General features: G+C 55.5%; 1 protein-coding gene across 9 annotated transcripts in view; it reads right to left on the bottom strand.

The window, feature by feature from the left end:
* The window catches only part of TNS1 (tensin 1), a 181496-nt gene that overhangs the window by 127624 nt on the left and 33121 nt on the right, over positions 1 to 20751 (bottom strand). Inside the window, exon 1 of one of the 9 annotated variants that reach the window (XM_030327641.1) lies at positions 6133 to 6337. The exons of the other annotated variants lie outside the window; for them this stretch is intronic. The gene's annotated coding sequence lies outside the window, so the exon portion shown is untranslated. Of the gene's footprint in view, positions 1 to 6132; positions 6338 to 20751 lie in introns of those variants that run through there. 9 annotated transcript variants of the gene reach the window in all.

The raw sequence follows: 20751 nt of genomic DNA on the forward strand, positions 1-20751 counted from the left end.
CTCTCTGCTCAACCAGCTCTGCTGTTTCTGGGAGTCTCAGCCAGTGATTAGGGCCCTAATCAGCAGGACTTCCTGCCTGCGATTGCCAGAGGTGGGGGCGGGGCAGAAGGGAAGCAAGGTCAATCCAAGGTGAAGTCTGCAGCCTGGGATGGACTCCCGGACGCTTCCAGCCCTGCACCTCCCTAGCCCTTCATCTGACAGGTGAGGATACCAGGCCCAGCAAGGGAAGGGACACTTCCAGAGTCCAGGGACAGAGCAAGAGCACTGCTCTCCCCATGCCCTGGGCCTGTCTTACACTTCCCTTGAACCCTCTGCCCACCCCTTGACCCCCAACCAAGCCCCAAACCCAGGACCTTACCCACAGACTGCTCCCCATAAAGGGCTGCTGTAGACCAGTTGATTGCTCAGATCTGGTCAAGGTCAAGGGCCAAAGGCAAGCCCCTCCTCCAGAGGAGCAATGGCCTAGAAATGGAGCAGAGGTGAGCAAGGGCTGAGGAGGGGAAGCGAGATAGGGCCGGGTTGAGCTCAGGAACCCTCCCCAGCTGTCATCATCATCATCAACCCAAGCCCATTCTTTCTCCAAAAAAAAGCTTAATGCCTTTTGCAGCTGCAACTGGGCGGGCCAGGGGTCCGGAAATAGAGCTCACACCCCTGACCTGGAGCACCCCCAGCCTCCCTGGGTGGGAACCCGGGCTAGGTGGAGAGTGCGGCTTGGCAGGCCTTTAGGGCTGACCCCTGCTAATGAGGAACCAGAAGGTGGAGGACCCCAGAGAGGCGAGAGCCCTGGGAGGAAGAGGCAGTGTGGCCAGGACCCGCCCCTACCACAGGTTCAAAGCCCCCAGCTATGTGGCATGCAGGAAGGGCTGGGCCTGGTTCTCCCCCACCTCCCGCCAGCAAGGGACTGAACTACAGTTGCAGCAAGAGGGATGGAGGTTAGACTTCAGAGAGACCTAGGGGATATAAGACACAGCAACTTGCAGCAGTTATTTGGGGATCCCACTTTACAATACAGACACCACCCCCACGGGTATGGTCCACGGTCAAGAGAAGCCTGCCTGGAGGCCAGGCCAGCCACATTCTTGCCAGGCCTGGGAGTCTCTGATTCAGTGACTCTCATCAAGGGATGGGATAGGATCCAAGGAGGGGAGCTTGGCCTGGTTTATAATAATGCATCTTGTTTACAGTGATGGCAATTTTCTCAGCGTCCTCCATAAACACAGCTCTGCATCGGCTCCCCTGGGCAGACAGGGCCTCGGGAGGTCCCCTTAGCTCCCCGCCTCCCCACACTCACAGAGAGAGAGAGAGACAGAGGTCAGGGGGAATCTCTTCTCTAGGCTCGGATGCTAGGACCCCCTCAAGGGAAAATGACGCCACCATCTCCTCCACCCTCTGATCCCATAATGCTCCCGTCTTAGGGACGGAACAACCCCAAGAGAGAGAAAAGAGTGAACTGAGCCCCTAGAGAAACACCGGGACCACCACCAGAACCAATAATAACAATTACTCCCATTTTCTGATCACTTGCTACATGCCGGGCTCAAACACCGCTCGAAGTGTTTCCAATAAACTAACCCATTTGATACTCACAACCACAGCATGAAACAGGTACAATTATTATCCCCTATTGCAGATGAGGAAACTGGGGCTCAGAGAGGTTCAGTCACTTGCCAAAGCCACACAGTCAATAAATAGGGTTGTCTTCAGTTGAGCCCCAGCAGTCTGGCCTTCAGAGTCACCTTTTCTGCCTCACTCTAGACCTCTGAGTAAACTCAGCCCTGTTTCCGGGCCTAGCAAGTCCTCCCAGGCCCCATCTAAGACCATCACTCCTCTGCCCCTCATCAGGCAGCCAGTTAGTGCTGAACGACACTCTGCCAGGCCCAGCAAGGACCGCCAGAGAGGCAAAAGGCACAGGCCTGGCCTCAAGGAGCTCGTAATCCAGCTAGAAGACAGACGAGCACACGGGAAGTTTGAAGGACGGGGAAAACTAAGGGGTCCCATGTTCTCTGCCAGAGAAGGCTTAGGAAGGTTTCTGGGGAACCCGGACCTCTAACTGGGACTCCCTCTCACCATGGGAGCAGGACAGGACTCTGCTCAGACACCGCTGTCACCCCTCGTTGCTCGCAGGCTCCCTGGGACCACACCCTCCTCGGCTAGTCCCTGCTGCCTCCCGAAACACCCAGGCCTGAGCTACAAGCCTCCAGCCCTAAAAAGGCAGGGATTACAGAGTCCAGACTAGCCCTCGGAGGAGGCAGCACCAAGGACTGGCTGGGGCCCACCTACCACCCCACCCCACAAAGCTCCAACTCTGTGGAGACCAACCATCTCCCAGAGGGAAACCAAAGTGTGGACAAATAGAAAGATGGCCAAGGTCACTAACCAGGGTAGAGGCAGGCAAGGGACCCAGCTGCACCTCCTGCCACCTCCCCTCTTGGGAAAGTGCTTCAGGCAATTTGAGAAAAGGAAGGAGAGGAGGGCCAGGTGTGACCTTGCATAATGGAGTAGGGCACCCAGGGAGGTGGGCATGGCCCGCAAGGCTGGCAACCCTTCCACCCCACTCCTCTCGTTCCGGCTCACTGGTGCCCACGCCTCTGTGTGCCTAATGGCTTTGAAAGCTAAGAGCCAGGGCCATGGGGATACAGCACTGGGGACAAGAGTCCCTCCAGTCTCTGAAAACCTCTCTCCCCCTCCCCCAGCACCACACCCACTTGCTTTTTTCAGAGTCCAGTAACTGGGAGGGCTTTCCTCTGCCCCCCTCCAATACACATCCCCCAGCTGGACCTCAGTTTCCCTTTCTGGGGTAAGACTCATGGCCCCAGAAAGAAGCCAAGAAGCCAAATGACCTGCAGCTGAGAGCCTTTGCTGTCCCCAGCTCTAACCCTGACTTCTCTAGGCTCAAGGGCACACCCAGCATCTCACCTTCCTGCCCTTCTATTGGGTCTCGGTCAGACCAGAGCAAAGAGTATCCTAATTAAGCTGCCTCATCTAGTCCCAGCTCGAGACGAGGGACTACACTTAGACACTTGGAAAGGACTTCATCCTCAGACGAAGCCAGGACTGACTGACTGGAGGCAGAGGGTTGGCCAGGGGGACCTCAGACCCTACTCCTTCACTCTCTCCACTAAGGAGAAAAGGAGTCACAGGGGTTGTGTGGAGAGGCAGGCCGGGACGGGAAGGACGGAGCCCGGGGGGGTTCCTGAGCCTCTCCCAGAAGCCCACCTTGACATTCCCACCATGAAAAGCGCCAGCCTCCCAGGGTTTGGGGTTCCAAACCCTGTATCTCCAACCCCACAATGCCTCTCCTCTGGCAGCCTGGCACCCACACCACAGAGACACAGGTCTGGAGAGGTGACGTGGACACAGCGAGTGATCTGCTCCTCCCACACTTCTCCCGTGAAATCCCCCTGCGACTTACACAAACCACTGCAAGCTGCCCCTGACCACCCTGTGTTATTTCACACATTTGGAAACTGAGGCTCAGGTAAGCGCCAACGCGGGGATTTTCTGCATCTCAGACCTTGGCACTTCTCCTCTGTCTACTATGTCCTTGCAGGCTGGGGAGGCCCCTTCTCACGGGCTTGTGGGGGGGATGGGGGGAGGGCCAGGGTCAGGGGGTACGAACTGGGCAGGGGTTTAAGCTGCCAAACCTCAAAGCACACCCCTATCCCTAATCCTCACACACTGGCCCCCAGTTAGCCCCCTTAGCTGGGAGCATGGGCTCTAACTGCAGGGGGCAGGGGGTGAGGTCTATGGCATCCCTTCCATTCCATACCATACACAGGTCTGTGCTGGCCCTTGTGGGGTTAACCAGCGGGGCAAGGCTCAGAATAAGACAGGAAGAATCGGAAGAAACTCAGAATCCTTGCAGGAAGCAGCTGGGGCAGACCTGGCAGGAGAGTACGCGATGGGTGCGAGGGGAGAGCATCGGGCTCTCTGTTCCCCAAACACTGGCAGGGAGGAGAAGACAGTGCCCCCGCCCCAGGCCAAAGGCCACCGCCTTCCTGCTCTCCCATTCCGGGTGTCCGAGAATTCCTGACTTCAAGAATCCCAGGACCTCAGCATCCCAAGAGACCTCCAGGGTCATTTCTCCTAACCGCATCCCAGCTCAGGAATCCTTCCAAGCTGTTTTCAAGCCGCTGTCCGAACTCTCCCCAGGACAGGAGGCTCACTACCTCACAAGGCAGCCCATTCTCCTGCTGACCAGCAGGCTTGTTAAGAAACCCTTCAACAGACCTGAGCCAAGCTTCCTTCACCAAGCAAAAATCCATTCTCCCTTTTTGCTTCCTGTTCCCACCTCAGTACTAACAGGGCACTGAGAATTCTCAAACTCCAGGTCTTCTGCTACAGTCCATCAGAGGTGAGAAGATGGTCATCCAACGGCAAGGTTGGCCCTGAACTCCCCTGCACCCCACCCAGCAGCCCCCCAACACCCGGCCACCAACCCCCAGGGTGTTTGCGATTCTGGAGGCTGTGGCCCCCATGGGAGATTCTCGGCTGGGGCTCTGTGGGAAGTGAAGAATGAGAAGTACTGAGAGAGGGATAGGCAAGGAGAGGCAGGGGTCTGGAAGCAGAGATTCCCACGCCCCCTCCTCCACCACCTGATAATTCTCAGCTCTGAATCAAAGTCCTGGCTCCCAAACCTCGGGGTTCCAGGAGACCTTCCCCAAGCGGGGATCCCAGCACTGGTCCTATTGAGAGCTCTCCCACCCAGCTCCCCATGCAGACACAGGTCCCCACCAGCCCTGGGCCAAAGGGGTCGGGGCAGAGGGGGGGTTCGGCTATAACCAGTTCTGAGGTCCTGGGGGACAGCGAGGGTGGGGGAGACAGGAGGAGCCGCCAGCTGGCAGGGTTAGAAGCGACTTAAGGCCAAGTCTGAGCCACAATGGTCCCCACCCCACCCAGGCAGCTTCAGGAAGGGGCCCAGCAGAGACTCAAGGAAAGAGAGTGCTCCCCCACGCCCTCCTGACCCCCCTGCTTTGATTCTGCCACATGGAAGAAGTTCTGCAGCTTCCAGAAGGAAAACCCCTGTCCCCAAAGATTCTGGAACCCTGGTTTCCAGTTCCTCCTCTGAGCCTCACCCCACAACTGCTTGTCCTGCCCTCCCCTACCCAGCACCCATCCTGTCCCCTAACCCCATCCCCTGCAGGGAGCCCGGCTGGGGGGCACAGCAGGCTTCTCCTGGTCACCCCTCGGTCACCCCCTCCCAGTTTCCTCTTCTAAGACAGTGGCCAGCAGAGAAACATCTGGGCAGGCAGTCCTGGCCCTGGTCCTGAATTGGGGGGTGGGGGCCAGACACTGAGGTTTAGCTCTGCATAGACTCCCCCACTTGGGAAAGGGTGGCAGGCAGGGCATCAGAGGGTCAGAGGAGGAGACAGGGGTGGGAAGAGAGGAAGGAGAGGGGGGTGGAAAGCAGCTGCGTGTGTCTGTTCATTAACCACCTGGATTAGCCATTTCTGCCCAGAGGGGTGAGGAGGGAATGAGAGCTGCTGGCTGGGGGAGGGCAGCAGGGGGCACTTATGCCAGGCTGTGCCCAGGGACCCAGGGACCCAAGCTGCGGGGAGGTGAGCGCAGCGGGGAAACCCTTCCGGGCCCACTAGACCCTCCCTGGAAGCCTTGGGCGGCCCTCTGGGAGATGAGAGGTGGGAGCAAGGGGAGCCCCGAGAACAGGGCCCGGCAGCAGCTCCAGCGGTGGCGGGGAAAGAAATGAAGAGGAAAAATGCCCACGCCCATCACCTGGTCCCCTCCTGAGGCACCCCTGGTATGGACAGCAGGGAGGGGAGGAGAGCCCCGCAGACCCACAATCCCGACCACCCCCTCTCGCCCTGCTGGCCTCAGTCTCAAGCAGCCACTGACACCGGCAACTTCCCCGGCAAACAAAACTCCTCCTGACTGGTCTCTCCTGGCGGGGGACAACCACACCCCAGACACCCTGCCAGAACCAGACAATGAGGGCAGGGGACTGACAGGTCGGGCTGGGGGCTGGGGGCTGGCCTAGCCCCGGGACAGGTGACCAGGTGGGCTGACCTCCCCCTCCCCTAATTTATGTGATGGGAGGTCCTGACAGCATCAGTAGGACAGGCCAGCACACACACACACACACACACACACACACACACACACACACCCCACACTCACCTTTCTGACAGAAGAGCCACCGGGTGGGCGGGTGCCTGGGTGCCCCTCTGTCTGGGACAGAGGCAGTGGGCAATGACGGGGCAGCAGCTGTGGCTGGCAAGAAGCTGGTAAGCTGGCTGCCGGGAGGAGGGCGTGAGTAAGCCTTGTGTCCGGGCGGGAGCGGGAGCAGGAGCGGAGCTGGTCCCAGGGCCACTGCTGGGAGCAACTGAGCCAGGGCGCCGCTCGCCCGGCTCCCTCCCCCGGCGGCGGGCGGGCCGGCGGCGCACCGCCTCCTTCCCCGAGCCGGCCAGCAGCCCGCCCGCCGCCGCCGCCTTTAACCCCTGAAGCGCTCAGCCGACTCCGGGCAGCTCCTGGCAGGGCGGGCGCCTGGGGCCCCGCAATGCAGCCCCCACCTCCTTCAGCAGCCAGCCAAGGACCTGCAGGGAGGCGTCAGAGGGCCTGGGGGCAGAAGCGGGAGGACAGGTGGCAAGAGGTCCAGGACCCCACGGAAGAAACAGAGCAGCAGAGAAATGGCCAAAGGGCTGCGGGGCGGAGAAGGATGTTTGGTCACATGGCAGTAACGATGATAATAATCAGAATAACTGGCAACTCCCAATTTTTTGGAGAGCACCCTGCTCTATGCCAATCCCAACTCATTTTGTGACAGGAGACCCAGAATCTCACTTCTGAGCCCGTTTTTTTCTTCATCTCTGCTTTTTTTCTCCCGGTTGAGTGAAGGCATTTGTGGTTTTATATGCAAAAGTGATGCGAAGAGGAACTCCGGTTAATGAATTGCATGCTTCAGCTGTCTTTGAAACGCATCAAACAATAACATGGACCGATGGATGGAGAGATAAACAGAAATGTGATAAAGCAAATATACCAAAGGATTCATTATAGAACCTACCGAGTTTACCATTTAATCCTTTCAACTTTCCTATATGGACAAAATTTATTTATAATTAAAAATATCAGGGGAAACGTGATTTGAAAAGTTTGAAGATAAGTGGACAGGATTAGTTTGAGGAGAAGGGAAAAGTCATTTATTTGCAACACACCTGTTGCATGCCGGACACTTAAAGAATATTCTCTCTCTCACTTAATCTTCAAATCTCCCCTGTTATTCTAGCTGAAGAAAGCGATCCTGGAGTGCTTCGGTGACTTGTCCAAGACCACACAGGATGGTGTTGAGCAGAAAGTCGACCTTGGATAGGCTCATTCCAGAGCCAAGCTCCTCACCGTTCAGCTCTCCAGACACTGAAAGGCCCTTCTCTTCCCCATCTGGGCCAGTGACCTGCATTTCTGAGCCTCAGTTTCCCCTGCTGTATGATGAGTTTGGATCCAAAGGTCTTCAAGATGTCTTCCAGTTCTAACACTCACTAATTTTATTAATTCATCCAAACGCTTCCCCAGGAAAGTGACAGGGAAGGCCCAGAGGAGGGACAAACAGTCTCGGGAAAGATCTGGGGGCATCTAGGGCCAGTGTCACAGGGCAACGATCAGTACTTTGGAGGGCTGCTCCCCCTGCTTCAGTGACAGTGAAGCCTTGGGGATTGGGGGGGGGGGGGAGGAGTAGGGCACCTTCCCAGGACCCTAATGTGGGCAGGGTGGAGATGGAAGCATCACTGCGCCCACCCCCTGCCTCCAGAACAAGATGACTTCACCCCTTCCCAGGTGGAGAGTCTGGATTCCCAGAGTCCCAAATCCCAGTATCTCTAAACCTACCAGCCCTTGCCAGTGGCCTCCCTCCGTGAGTGTGTAGGTGCAGCCAGAGACAGAGATAGGAGAGACGTGGCCCCACAGAATGTGCCTCTGAGACTGTGGCCTGTGTGAGGAAAGAGTCTAGCCCTCCCTCGTCCCAACTCTGGGACAAAGATGAATCCTAATAGCCTGTCCTACTAACTCCCACATCCCTGCAGACCAACATCGACTCAGGGGCTTGGTTCAGCCTTGGTCAGGGGAGGGAAGTGAGAGATTCCACGTCAGCAATCTGGGCTCCCCTAAAGGTAGATGGGGAGTCTGCCACAGAAGCGGAAACCCCCTCCCTGTCTTGGGTCACGAATGGCAGACACGCCATCCTCCCCATCTCCTCCTTCCAACCCACACCCCACCATCACCCTGACTGACACCAAACTATCCCAGGCTCCCCACTGCCTACCAGATCCAGTCCCAGCACTGCAGAAGGACCCTCTGTGACACAGCCCCACCTCTAAGCCTTTTCAAGGCACCATTCCCCCTTTTCCTTCTCCACGATCAGGCCTCAATTCAAAAGCCACATCCTCCCTGGGTCCTTCTGCAACTGCCCCTCCAGTAGGCGCTGGCCCCTCCTCTGAACACTGAGGGCTCTTGCTCATACATTAATGCCGGGACACTCACTGGTTGGGTGCACTTGTCTATGTCCCAGTGAGTTGAGCGAAGATTCATTCATCATTTCCTTCCCCTTTCCTCGCATGCTGGGTACCCAGTGCAAGGTGGCCGCATAGATTCTCAGTGAATGCAGACTGAATAAATAAATGGTGGAGTGATGGATAGATGTATGGTTGGCTACAGACTGAATAAACCAACACTTTTTAATGTTTGATTCTGCACAAAGCTGTACCAAGATAACTGTTGGCAGACTTTTATCTTCAAAGCTATATAAAAAACTGACCATCAGAAAAACTGACCTTGCTAGGACTTGAGGATCATTTACACCATGTCCTTCACGCATCATCTGCAGCAGATCAGGAGGCTCTGAGAGATGCCTGCTTCAGTTGCTAGCAAGGAGCCACTGGAGGTGACACTCTCATCCTCCACCCCAATACCACCTCTCTTTCCCAGCCCTCCTGGGGCAAGGAGGCATGAATTCAGTAAGCCTCTAGAAACCGCACAGACAGAAGGTCAAGGATAGATGGGATGGGAGGGAGGGGGTTCCAAGGAGCTGGGAGATTCCAAAGAAATTGAGTAGCCTTCCCTTTATTTCTAAGAGCTGTCCCATAGCTGACCATCCACCCCCAGTCCCTCCCTGGACTTTCACCAGTATCAGTCTCAGCCTCTCACACATGCACATGCATAGTCACACACACACACACACACACACACACACACACACACACACACAGAGTGAGAGCTGCTTTCTACAGGAGACTACTTAGCCCCTATTCCCTCCCCTCCACAAAGCCCTCCTCCCCTGAGCCAGAGCAGACAAGGGATTCCCAGGGTTTTCCATCTCCCAACCCCCATCCCCTCCCTACCTCCTAAGCCAGCCCATGCCCCTTTCCCTCCTCCCTCCCTCCCTCCCATCCCCACGTGCTGGACTGCACATCTGGTTCCAGTTGTGGTTGGTCCATTCAGGGGTAGGCCTGGGGGTTTCTCATAAAACTGAATAATACCAGTGTTGGAGACTGTGGAGCTGGGGGAAGGGAGGGCAGGAGGCTGAAGGGGTGGGAGGGAGAGAGGCCGGCAGCAAGGAGGCAGAGAGAGACACAGAACCCAGAAAGTAGCAGGGCTGTGCCTGGCATCTAGCAAGGAGTCAATGGATGCTTGTTGATGGAAGATAGAAGCAGGAGAAACAGAGAGCAAGGAAAGTCAGGAGGAGAGAGAGCAGGACAAAGAGGGGGTCAGAAACAGAGACCCAGAAGGAGCAAGGAGACAAAGCTGGGGGCGCTGGGACAGGGCCACTGAGCCACAGAGTAGCCATTGAGAAGAGCAGCGAAATGAATCGTGCATGTCGGGGCCAGGTGCTGAGTTAGGCACTTTCAATGGAACAGGAGGGGATGTGACAGAAAGGAGGACAAAGGGACACACAGAGACAGAGAAGAAAGGGCAAAGATAAAGTCAAGGGAAATACTGCCAGCGAATGTTGAATCCAGACTCCCCCTGGCCTCGTGGCCCCATGGGCCAGCACAGAGTTGCTCCCGTGTTATCCTTCATTCCATTTGCATCGATACTTGAGGACCTACCCTGCACCAAAACTTTCCCGTGTGTGTTTCCGTGCAGGCCCCCATTCAAATCTGAGAAACGGCTATAAGCTGTCATTCTTATCCCAGTCTTAGAGCTGGGCTCAGAGCAGTTAACCCAAGACCACAGGGAAGCTGATGAAACAGAGTCTGAATCCAGGTCTTGCAACTCAAGGCTGTCTCACTCCCCAATACAACTGGGAATGCTGGGTGCCAGCGCTCCCTCTGGAGGTCATCGTGTCATGTGTCACGTATCCCCCACTCTTGCAGAGCCAGGTTCCCAGATCCTTCTGGAGCTAAGGGCAAGTTCCTCTGAGCTGGGCTATGAGTAGACCAACATCCAGCAGGCAGGAATTGGCTTCCCAATCTTCCTAGCACAGGGGGCAGGGAGATGCTGGAGCTACTCCCCTCTAGCGCCCTTGGCCCCCACTCTTTTCCTCCCTCTCTACCACAGAGAAGGCAGGGAGGGCCACATGCCCAGGTCCCCAGGGGAGAGGCCTTGGGCCTCAGAATCCTGCTGGGCCCATAACACAGCTGGCTGGGAGCCAGGCCGTGGGGGACACCATAGGCATTTGGTCAATGTCTGTGCACTGAGTTGCACCCTCTCCCTTCTGACCACATCCCCCCCCCGCCCCTGCAGCTAGAGATGAGCTTGGGCTTTCTCCAGGATACTTTAATCTCAGGGCCATTCTCTGGTCCTCCCCCTTCCGCGTGCCCCCCTCCCCAGAGCTGGCTCCAGAAGCCACACCCCACCCTGCTGCCCCACAGAGCCCCTCTCCTTTCCTTCCTGATGCTGGGCTCCACAGCCCAGGTCACAGGTCTCTTCCTTTTCTGTTTGTCATCCTCGACATTCAGGCCAGACTGAGGCAGCAGCAGGGGCACCCCCTCCTCACCACTGTCCCTTATTTGCATCTCATTTGCATGCATTCCCAGCATCTCTCAGAGTACAGAGCTGGGCAGAGCCTTGGGCCCTTTGCCACACACTGCCCCAGGGAGGGAGAAGCTCCAGGCCTTCCACATTCTGGTTTCCTCCTCTCTGGTTTGCGCCTGTGGTCTGAGGACAGAGGATCAAAAGAACAGGAGAAGCATGAGAAAAATGGCCTGCCAACAGCTTGCCCCCAAGACACATGCTGGCAGCCCCTCCCTCCTGAGCCTGCCTCAGTTTCCACCCAGGAAAGGCACTCGGATCCAGCCCCAAGAACCTCAGACTGGAAGTCAGGGCCTTGGGGTCCAGCCCCACTCGGCCACCAATGCCCTGGTGACCAGGGGACGCCCTTGGTCCCTCTTGGCTTCCATCCCCCCATCTGACAACCTCGAAGATCCCTCGGAAGATTGCTGGAATACGTTTCTAGGCAGACATTGGTCCTTGGCAGAAAGTCATTGCTGGTGCCAGTTCACTGCACACAAATCCCTGTCTCCCCCGAGAAAGCCAATTTTAAAGCTGTAGGGACTCTGGGAGTTAATCGCCTCTGGGACAGGATTCCTCTCAAGCCTAAACCAGCGATGGTCACCGGCTTCAGCCTGGATCCTTTCAGAGAACCCACAGCCCTCCCTCACACACACACCCACCACCCTAACCCCATTATTACAAGGTCCCTAGACTGGACAGTCGGGGAATCCCCCACACCCAGGTTATCTGGATTTCAGGAAGGTGTTGGCAGGAGCCGTGATGAAATGCTTGGAGACGAGATAGAAAGCCGAGTGGATTCCGAGCCAGCAAGCCAAGGGGTGTTGATTAATAGATCAATGTCAACTTCCTGACTTGCCAAAGGGCTCTGTCCTCTGCCCTGGCTTGTCCAACATACTTATCAGTAACTTGGATGAAGACTTAGAACCAAGGCTTACCAAGCACACAAAGGTAAAAAAGCAAAAGAAAGATGTTGAACTGAACCAAAATACAAAATTGACACTACAAACAGACCAGAATTAGTAAGGGAACATTTCTCTTGAGGTCAAGTCCTAAACTAAGGTTAAAAAGTCATAAAGTAAAAACACTGAATTGATAATAGTTCATGCAAGGAAAAGTCTAAGATTTAGCGGCAACAGAAAACAGAAAATTCAGAATTCTGCTCTCAGGAGGATATGGCTGCCACCAAAAGGCACATGCTCTTTGGGTTGCATTAATAGAGGTATAGAATCTAGACCAAAGGAGATGAGAGTTCTACTCTATTCCATGCCTCTCAAACATCATCAGACGTGTTGAGTTCTCTCCTATACTCTGTAAACCAAACAGCATCCAGAAGAGGACAGCAGAAGACACTCCATAAGCATTTATTGAATAAAAGCGCAAGAAAGGCTAAAGAGATTGAGCCCAATTTTTATTTCTGACGATAAAGAAAGGACACAACATACATCGTCCAATATTTGAAAAACTGTCTTGAGAAAGTGAGCCAGGGCAAACTGTACTGCCTACATACTCCTCCTTTGTCTCCCTGCCTCTTCATCTGTGAATTCCTTGAAGCCTGGGACCATTTCCCATTCATCTCTGAATATCCAAAAGGCAGCATCCGTCAGGAGCTGAGCAGCTGCTAAGGACGCAACGGCATCCTGACAAGGCCAGGCCTGTGGGCGCCGATCAGTAGGGAGCATGCTGGCCCCAGCCTGGGAGCTGACCTTTAGCCAAGCCGGCTGCTGAGCTGGAGAAGGCGAGGAGCCAGGCTTGTGGCCGAACGGTTGGCTCGCACATGCTGTCCCAGGCTGGCCAACTGGCCTCCCACCCCCACCCCCACCAAGACTCACCCTTTGCCACTGCTCTGTGGGGTCTGGCCCCAGATGGGCACCCTTGCCCAAAGTCTGGAGCTCCCCAGCAGCCCAGATCCTGCCAAAGCTGGATTCCTCCCCTCCAGCCCCTCATCACCTGCATGGCCTTCCCACCTCCTCATCTTCCGTGCATCTTCCTTTCTCTCACCCCCTAACCGACCCTCACCCCACCATTCCCTCTCCTTAACATTGAACCTCAGGCCTCCAACGTTCTTCGTATGACTACTTCTTGCTCTGTGCTCTGTGGCAATGGGCTGCTGAAAATTTCAGCGCTCACCTCCCCTCCCGCCCGCCATATTTTCTTAATTATATAGCACTTTCAGGGCTGAACAGAGCTGGAGACTCCCTCCAGAGGACTTTTACCCTACAGCTAATAATAATCTCTTTGCTTCACCTTGAAATGAGGGCCGTCCCTCCTGGAGTATGAGAGCCAGGGAAAGCTGGCCCTATCTTACTGAGGCCCAGGGATGGGAAGGGAAAGAGTCTAGGCTTTGGTGCCACCCGGACCATCACTGAAGCCTGGCTACCCCGCTCACCAGCTGTGTGACCTCAGGCAAGTTATGAACCACTCTGACAAATGATTACAGAGTCTGACACAGAGCATCCCCCACATCCTCCTCCTTCAAAGAAGCCTTCACCACCTCCACCCCAGAGTCCCAGTTCATCTCTCCTTCTCACGGATGTCTTAGGCCCTGTTTAATAAACACTCACACTTATTGAGGGCTTCACGTGTGCCAGGCACTATTCCTAGAGCTCGTGGATATTAACTTCAATCCTTCCAACAACCCTATGGATATTGACCATTATGAACCCCATTTTGTAGATAAGGAAACTGATGCTCAGAGACATCAGCTACGATTGCTACTACTCTCCTAACTGAAGCAGCCACAGTACGTCAGCAGGGACCTCAGGGCCTTTGCCCATCGACATCCTGTTTGGGTGCCGGGCTCTCCTGTGCCTGACAGATGCTCACTCGCCAGCCTCTGCTTTCACACACCAGGCCCTTAGAGCCCGCTCCCACACCCAGCTGAGGCTGGAAGGCTCCAATGAGTGGCAACCTGCTTCCTGTCTCTCTCCCCCCCCCCCCACACACACACATACACACACCTGTTCACACTCTCCCCAAATACTTGTTTCACAGGCTGGGCATTCCCAGCTCTTCCACAGTTTCTGGATCTTTCCACCTTCCAGGTACTCGGTTGTTTCCCTGCTTCTGATCCCATTCCAGTTGGCCTTCATTCATTCATACATTCACCCATCCATTCAACAAATGCTTTGGAGTGCCCACAGAGGGTCAGGCCAGCACCACAGGTGGATCACACGCAAAGCCAGATGGAGCACCTGCCCGCAGGGACACTTGGTCTAGAGGACGAGACGCCGAACAAACAGAAGCACAAACACATATCAGGAACAGTGCTGAGTGGTGCAAGGGGAAAGACCGGAAAGCCAGAGGGAGGAATCGCTTAGATCCTAATGGCTAATGTGCCCGTAACATGTGCCAGGCCCCATTATAAACCCCACACATGCCTTATTAGCTCATTCCCTCCCCACCACAGGCCTGGGAGTAGATGTCCTTCTAACCCCCTTCGAACAGTGGAGGGAGCTCAGACACGAGAGGCAAAGTCGCCTGCCCAAAGTCAGCAAGACAAGAGCAGAGAGGCGGGACGATAGGCCTGAACCCCAGCGGTTCTCCAAAGCACCATGTCATATTATGTCCAGGAGGTTCATGGAGGGCTCCTAAGGACTCAGTGCCCAAGCCGATGACCCACACACACATGCCAGCAGCAGCCTGACCATGCAGAACGTGGCAGGCCCACCCTGGTGGTGACCTCGACCCCATTCTGTGCTTTTTATCCATGTTCCCTTGTGCCACATTGGCTTCACCAAGATGGAAGTCACCCAAACACCAGAGCCCCAGCTTACTCTCCCACTCGCTATCACCTTCAGACATTTGACCTTTCCCCTGGTTGGCTCCCAGGGGGCTGGAGGGGCTGTCCAAAACGATGTGAATGGGGCCAGTGGTCAGCCCCTCCTGTCAGGGCTTAGCTTGAGACGTGGCTCCTGGTGACACCGATGGGACCAGGGATAGGGCAAGAAGGGCTCCAAACTCTGGAAAACAATCACCCCAGGCTCTCCCCAGGGCCACCCAATTCTGGGCTCACAAACGATGACAAGAATTTAGAGTTGACTAACCCAATCCTCTCATCATAGTTATATGGAAGCTAATGCCCAGAAAGGACAAGTAGGGAGTCCCGATGTCACCATAGGGAGGAACTCAATGCAGTCAACCCTAGAGTCATGTGTCCAGCTCCCAACCTGCATCACACTAGCCCCCAGGAGAGCCGGTGCTGGGCTTAGCCATGCGGGGATGGAAGGAGGACTGTGTCCACTTAACCATGAGGAAGGAAAGAGGGGCTCAGGCCCCTGGGGTGGTGAGGGACCCACAGGGCCAGATAAAGGACTCTTGGGCTCCAGGTGCAGGCCAGTCCTGCTCCCCACCGATGACCAGAACAGAGGCCAGGGCAGGAAGGGTGAGCAGGGCAAGGGGCAGCCGCTAGAGCCCCTCCCTCTGGCTGCTCCTCCCCAGGGACCCCGCGGGTGACTGTTTTCCTAGGAACATTGTGTTCAAGCTGGGAGTCTTGGCTCAAGCACCCTACCCTGGCAGATCTCCAGCTGCCTGTTTAATAATGTACAGCCAATCGGCCATTAACAGCAGGTTCAAAAAAAAAAAAAAAGTTTGATGGCTGTTTTTGCTGTTGTTGTTGGTTTTTTCTTTTCCTTCCAGGTAGTTGGTGATGGTTATGAGGAACAAGTCTCTTCTAGCTGGTGTCCAGGGCAACCACCGCCTGTCCAGGCTGAGGGATCCTGGCAGACCCCACCTGCCTCTGCCCACCCCGCCCACCATGCCCAGGCGCCAAAGTGCCCGCTCCCACCTCCACAGTCCTGGCGACACTCTGGGCTCGCTTCCCGGAGGCGGGCAGCTGTCCTGGCACCTGGGAGGTCCAGAGAGGCCCAGCAGGGCCAAGACAGAGGATGTGGGATGTGCTGGCAGGGGCACAGGAAGGCCAGGTGGGGGCTCAGCTCTAAATGGGCTCAGCACTCCCTAGGAATCCCACCCCATCTGGCCACAGTCAGGAGCAGAAGGTGGAGTTGCGGTATCCCAAGCAGGTGCGAGGACGTTGCCAGATGGCCAGCTCTCCTGGTCAGGACTGGGCCAGGGGGTGAGGACCCTGGGGCCTGCCTTCGTTGGGGCTGACTCATCTCCATCTGAAATTCAAGATCTGCAGCAGGGTCAGGGGAGCTGGAAAGCAGGAGACTCACAGGAGAGCAGTTAAGACCGAGAGTGGAAACTTCGGTCCTTTAAGAAGCTGAATGATAAACAGATTGGCCCTGGGCTGTCTGCAGCGGCTGGCCCAGGTGAGAAAGCCTGCCAGACTCTCCTTCCCTCTCCAGCCTGGTAACCCAGAAATAGGAACAAGGCAGTGTAGCAGGAGGGAAGAGTCCCCAGGAGCCAGGGTCTGGGTCCTGGTGACCCGTGGCCGATCTGTGCCCTCTCTGGCCTCCATCTTACTATCGGGCAAGAATGAACTGGGGGTCCCCCATCCTGCCTGGGGTCCCGACCACAGAGGGATTGCCAAGGCTAGATGTGGGGCAGTCAGAGGAGTCCATAATCATGATGATGATGGTGATATGTTCTCAGTTATCAAGCTCTCACTATGTCCCAGGCACTGCATTTTTTTTCTCTCTCATGAATGCTACCGGGCAGACACTATTATGCCCATCACCATACAGATGAGGAAACTGAGGCTTGGAGAAGCTGAGGAGCCACTTGCCCAAGTGATGGCCAGTGGGCGATGGAGGCAGGACTTGGACCCAGGCCGGCTGACCTCAGGGCTCATGCTGCCTTGGAGAGTCCAATAGAGGGGAAAGGCCCAGACCCCAGGCGCCAAGAGCCCAGCAGCCCCTGCTCTCTGCCCTGCATGTCTGGCCGTGGTTCGCCATCCAGCCTCCCAGCCTCTCATCATGCCCTGGTGGACTCATCAGCCTCCCCTCTGTCCTTTACCCACCTCCTGTCCCCCAGGCCCCCTTGGGGCCACCTGCTTCCCCCAAGGTAGCAGCGCTCACACAGACACAGCCACACAACCATGTACGCTCGCACACTCACATACACACACATTTGTGTATGTATGCACAGGTACCCAAGCACTACGCACAAGCACATGTACTTAAACTCATGCACACACACCTGTCTGCACACACAGGCAAGGAACTATGTCTACAGAATACACATGCACACTCTTTGCACACACATTCCTGTGCCTAAAGGCCCCCAAAGATCCACACTGACACACACACTGGCATCCACACACACACACACACACACGGATCCATGTACATACTTCCAAGGATGCACGCACACGCACACACACACACACACACACACACACTTGCACATAGGCACACGTGTGAGCTCCAGCCACGGGAGGCTTGGTGTAGGCACCCGTGGACTGTCTGGGCAGGCAGAACTGGACAGATGTCTGCCACGCCACCCGGGTGGTTATTCCAAAGGCGAGAAGGCCGTCGGCTAATAATACTGCAGCGCATTCCTGGCCCGAGATAAGCGGCCCCAAGCATCCTCGGCACGTTCCGGACTCGCTGTCTCACCCCTGTGGATTCCACCCACCCGCAGCGCCGTCCTGGAGGAGCCCCAGGGGCCGACGCCGCCAGCACAGACACCTTGGCCAGGAGCCTGCCACTCTCCCCTCTCCAGGGACCCCGGGCCCGCTGTAGGCCTCAGTTTCCCCCCAGGGACATGCACGCAGGGAAGGAGAAGAGGTCTGTGTCCATCCTGAGATGGAGGCTAAACTATAAGACCTCTCTGCATTCCAGCCCCAAGCTGGGCAAACACACGCCCCATGCGCCTCCCGTACTAAGTACACACCAGCCTGGCGGAGCCCCTCCTGCCAGGGGAGCGCCTCATCACCCCCGTGCTCACTACAACTCAATGACATCATTGTATCATGCAGGTGAAGGGACTGGGGTCCGCTGAGACCCCGCTGCTAGGAAGTGAGAGACCCAGAATTTGAACCCACGTCTCCCAGCTCCTAAGCCAGGGCTCCTCCTAGGACCTCAAACCATCCCCCTCCTGGCTGACTCTTAAATCATGTATTTTCAGTGCCACCAAGTAGATCAGGGACATCTTAGGGATCATCACCTTTCTCGGGGAAAAAAATCGTGTTCATTACAGGCCCAGGAGGGGGACTGTGAGTAACACACACGCAAGGGCAGTACCCCCACAAAAGTGTCAGACGTTAGGGGCTGTTCTGGGGCATCTGCAGCTGCCAGAGGCGTGACGACGGTCCCCATAACAGGGGACAGGAGGACATGAGCCCTCAAACCTCCAAGTCACCAAGGGTTTGGGAAATGGAGGTGTGAAGTCTGAGAAAGGGGCTTCCTCCACCCATGAAGTCAAGAGGGAGAGGTCTTTGGATTTTAGGGCTGGAGAGTCAGGACGAAGGGGAACAAGGGAGGATCCAGGGGATGACATGAACACACAGAGCCCTCAGGGCCCCAGAAGAAGGGACATAGAACAGACAGGAAAGAGAAGGAACAAAGCCAAGGAACCTGAGGTCCCTAAAGGAAAGAGGCAACAGGAGAGAATGAGAGATGTGGTTGCAACAGAGACTGGGAGCTAGAAAGTTCCACTGCACTTTGGTGATATGGAGCAGTCCTCATCTGAGTCTTTTTAGAGAATTAAATTTTTTTAACATTTATTTATTATTGAGAGACAGAGACAGAGCGCGAGCTGGGGAGGGACAAAGAGAGGGCGAGACACAGAATCCGATGCAGGCTCCAAGTTCCGAGCCGTCAGCACAGGGCCCGACATGGGGCTCGAACTCACAAAGATCCACACTGACACACACACACTGGCATCCACAGGCACACATACACACGGATCCGTGTATGACCCGAGCCGAAGTCGGACGCTTAACTGACTGAGGCACCCAGGCGCCCCTAAGTCTTATCTCACCTTGTAGCCTGACCATGTTCCAGGGCAGCAGTTTTAAAGTCTGTGTGTGCGTGCATACACACACACACACACACACACACACACACACACTCACCTAAATCTCAAGTGCCCCTCTGGGCAACTCAGTCAATGAGGTCAAGAGCTGTTCTGGACATGTCTCACATGAGAACAGTGAGGGCCAGCGAGAGACTGTGGCTTCCCAAAGGCGCCAGGTTTCCTTTTCACTGAAAAAAACATAAGCCAAGAAGAGGCCCCAAGTATCCCCATCCCCTCAATTCCCCAGGAGGCAGCACTGCCAACTAGCAGAGCCGAGGCGAGAGGCCCCAGAAGCAAAGGGAGAATGGAAGGAAGCAGGCCCGGGGGACTCTGGGGTGTGACTTTCCCAGCCCCGGGAAGATGGGACCGGGCAGGATCAGAGCAGCCTCCCAAGCCTGACACCAGCCGACCAGGCTCCAAGAGCACAGGACCTTGGCTGGAGATGAAGGCAGAGGGCACAGAGGCACAGGAGGTGGGGTCATGGTGGGGACTGCCGCTGAGAGAGGGGAGAGCGTTCCCACGAAGACTCGGCCATCCCAGCCACCGGCTTGGTAAGTAAGGCAGCTGTGCTTCCCAGAGCCGCGGGACCCTGCTGGCCACCCCCTTCCGGCCCCCCACTCCACACTCGACCCCCCACCCCCCACCCCCACTCTGAGCAAGCCAAGCAGCCACGAAGACTCGGCCATCCCAGCCACCGGCTTGGTAAGTAAGGCAGCTGTGCTTCCCAGAGCCGCGGGACCCTGCTGGCCACCCCCTTCCGGCCCCCCACTCCACACTCGACCCCCCACCCCCCACCCCCACTCTGAGCAAGCCAAGCAGCCTTACACGGACATCTCAGGGAGGCAGTGTTTAGCAGATTAGGCACTCTGGGGTGCTGCTCTCTCCCCACAGCCCCTCCTTCCGGAGCCCCCTCTTTTCCGGGGACAGAGCAACAGACCTGCAGGCCAAGGCCAGAGAGGGGAAGCTGAGAAGGGAAGGATAACTGAGCTCTGGATTTCACATGTAGCTGGACAGACACCCTCCGGTTGGGAGCCCGTAGGGAAACCTGGAAGGGAGAGGCCAGGGACAGAAACTATGGAATGAGGACCCATCGGAAATGTGATCACATGGCATCAGCTGATCGGCGAAGGGACAGAGGCAATAATATATGTAGATACGTGATCATTACAGAAATAGATGAGAGCACAGTTTCTAAGTTTATTTGCCTGATACACACAAAACAACTGAAACAGGACATTTTCGAAATGATGAGGGAAAACGGGACACATACTAGGTATTAGCTGCTCCTAAGAAATTATTATTAATTATGCTGACTGTGATAATGGTACTATGGTAATGTTAAAATTAAAAGTCCTTATCTGTTAATGATACAGAGTGAAGTATTTACAGTGGAATGATATAATGTCTGGGATTTGCTTTAAAAACACTCCAGCAAAAATAAGGGAGTGAGGGGGGCAGATGAAACAAAAACAGCAAAAACTGATGGTTGTCAAACACGGGTACAAAGGAGTTCATTATGCTATTCTTGCTACTTCTGTACAAGTTTCAAATCTCCCACAATAAAGAATTGACAAACACACGCACATGCGCACACACGTGGCGGGGGAGGGGGGAGTCAGCTGATCCACATTCTATGAAGTGTGGTATTCAAGATGCTGTTAGCCGGAAGCACGGCCCAACCATTTTATTTTAATACTTTTGTATATTAAAAGAAACCAAAAGTATATAATTGCAGGGTAAGCCTGTACATTCTAGCACTTAAATGAGTAAAAGGTTATAAAAGCAAGTCTTTTTATTTTTAATGTTTATTTATCTATTTTGAGAGAGAGAGAGAGAGAGAGAGAGCAAGCATGCGAGTGAGTCGGGGGAGAGGGG

This window comes from Lynx canadensis, chromosome C1 (genome assembly GCF_007474595.2).
Source record: "Lynx canadensis isolate LIC74 chromosome C1, mLynCan4.pri.v2, whole genome shotgun sequence".
Taxonomy (NCBI): Eukaryota; Metazoa; Chordata; class Mammalia; order Carnivora; family Felidae; genus Lynx; species Lynx canadensis.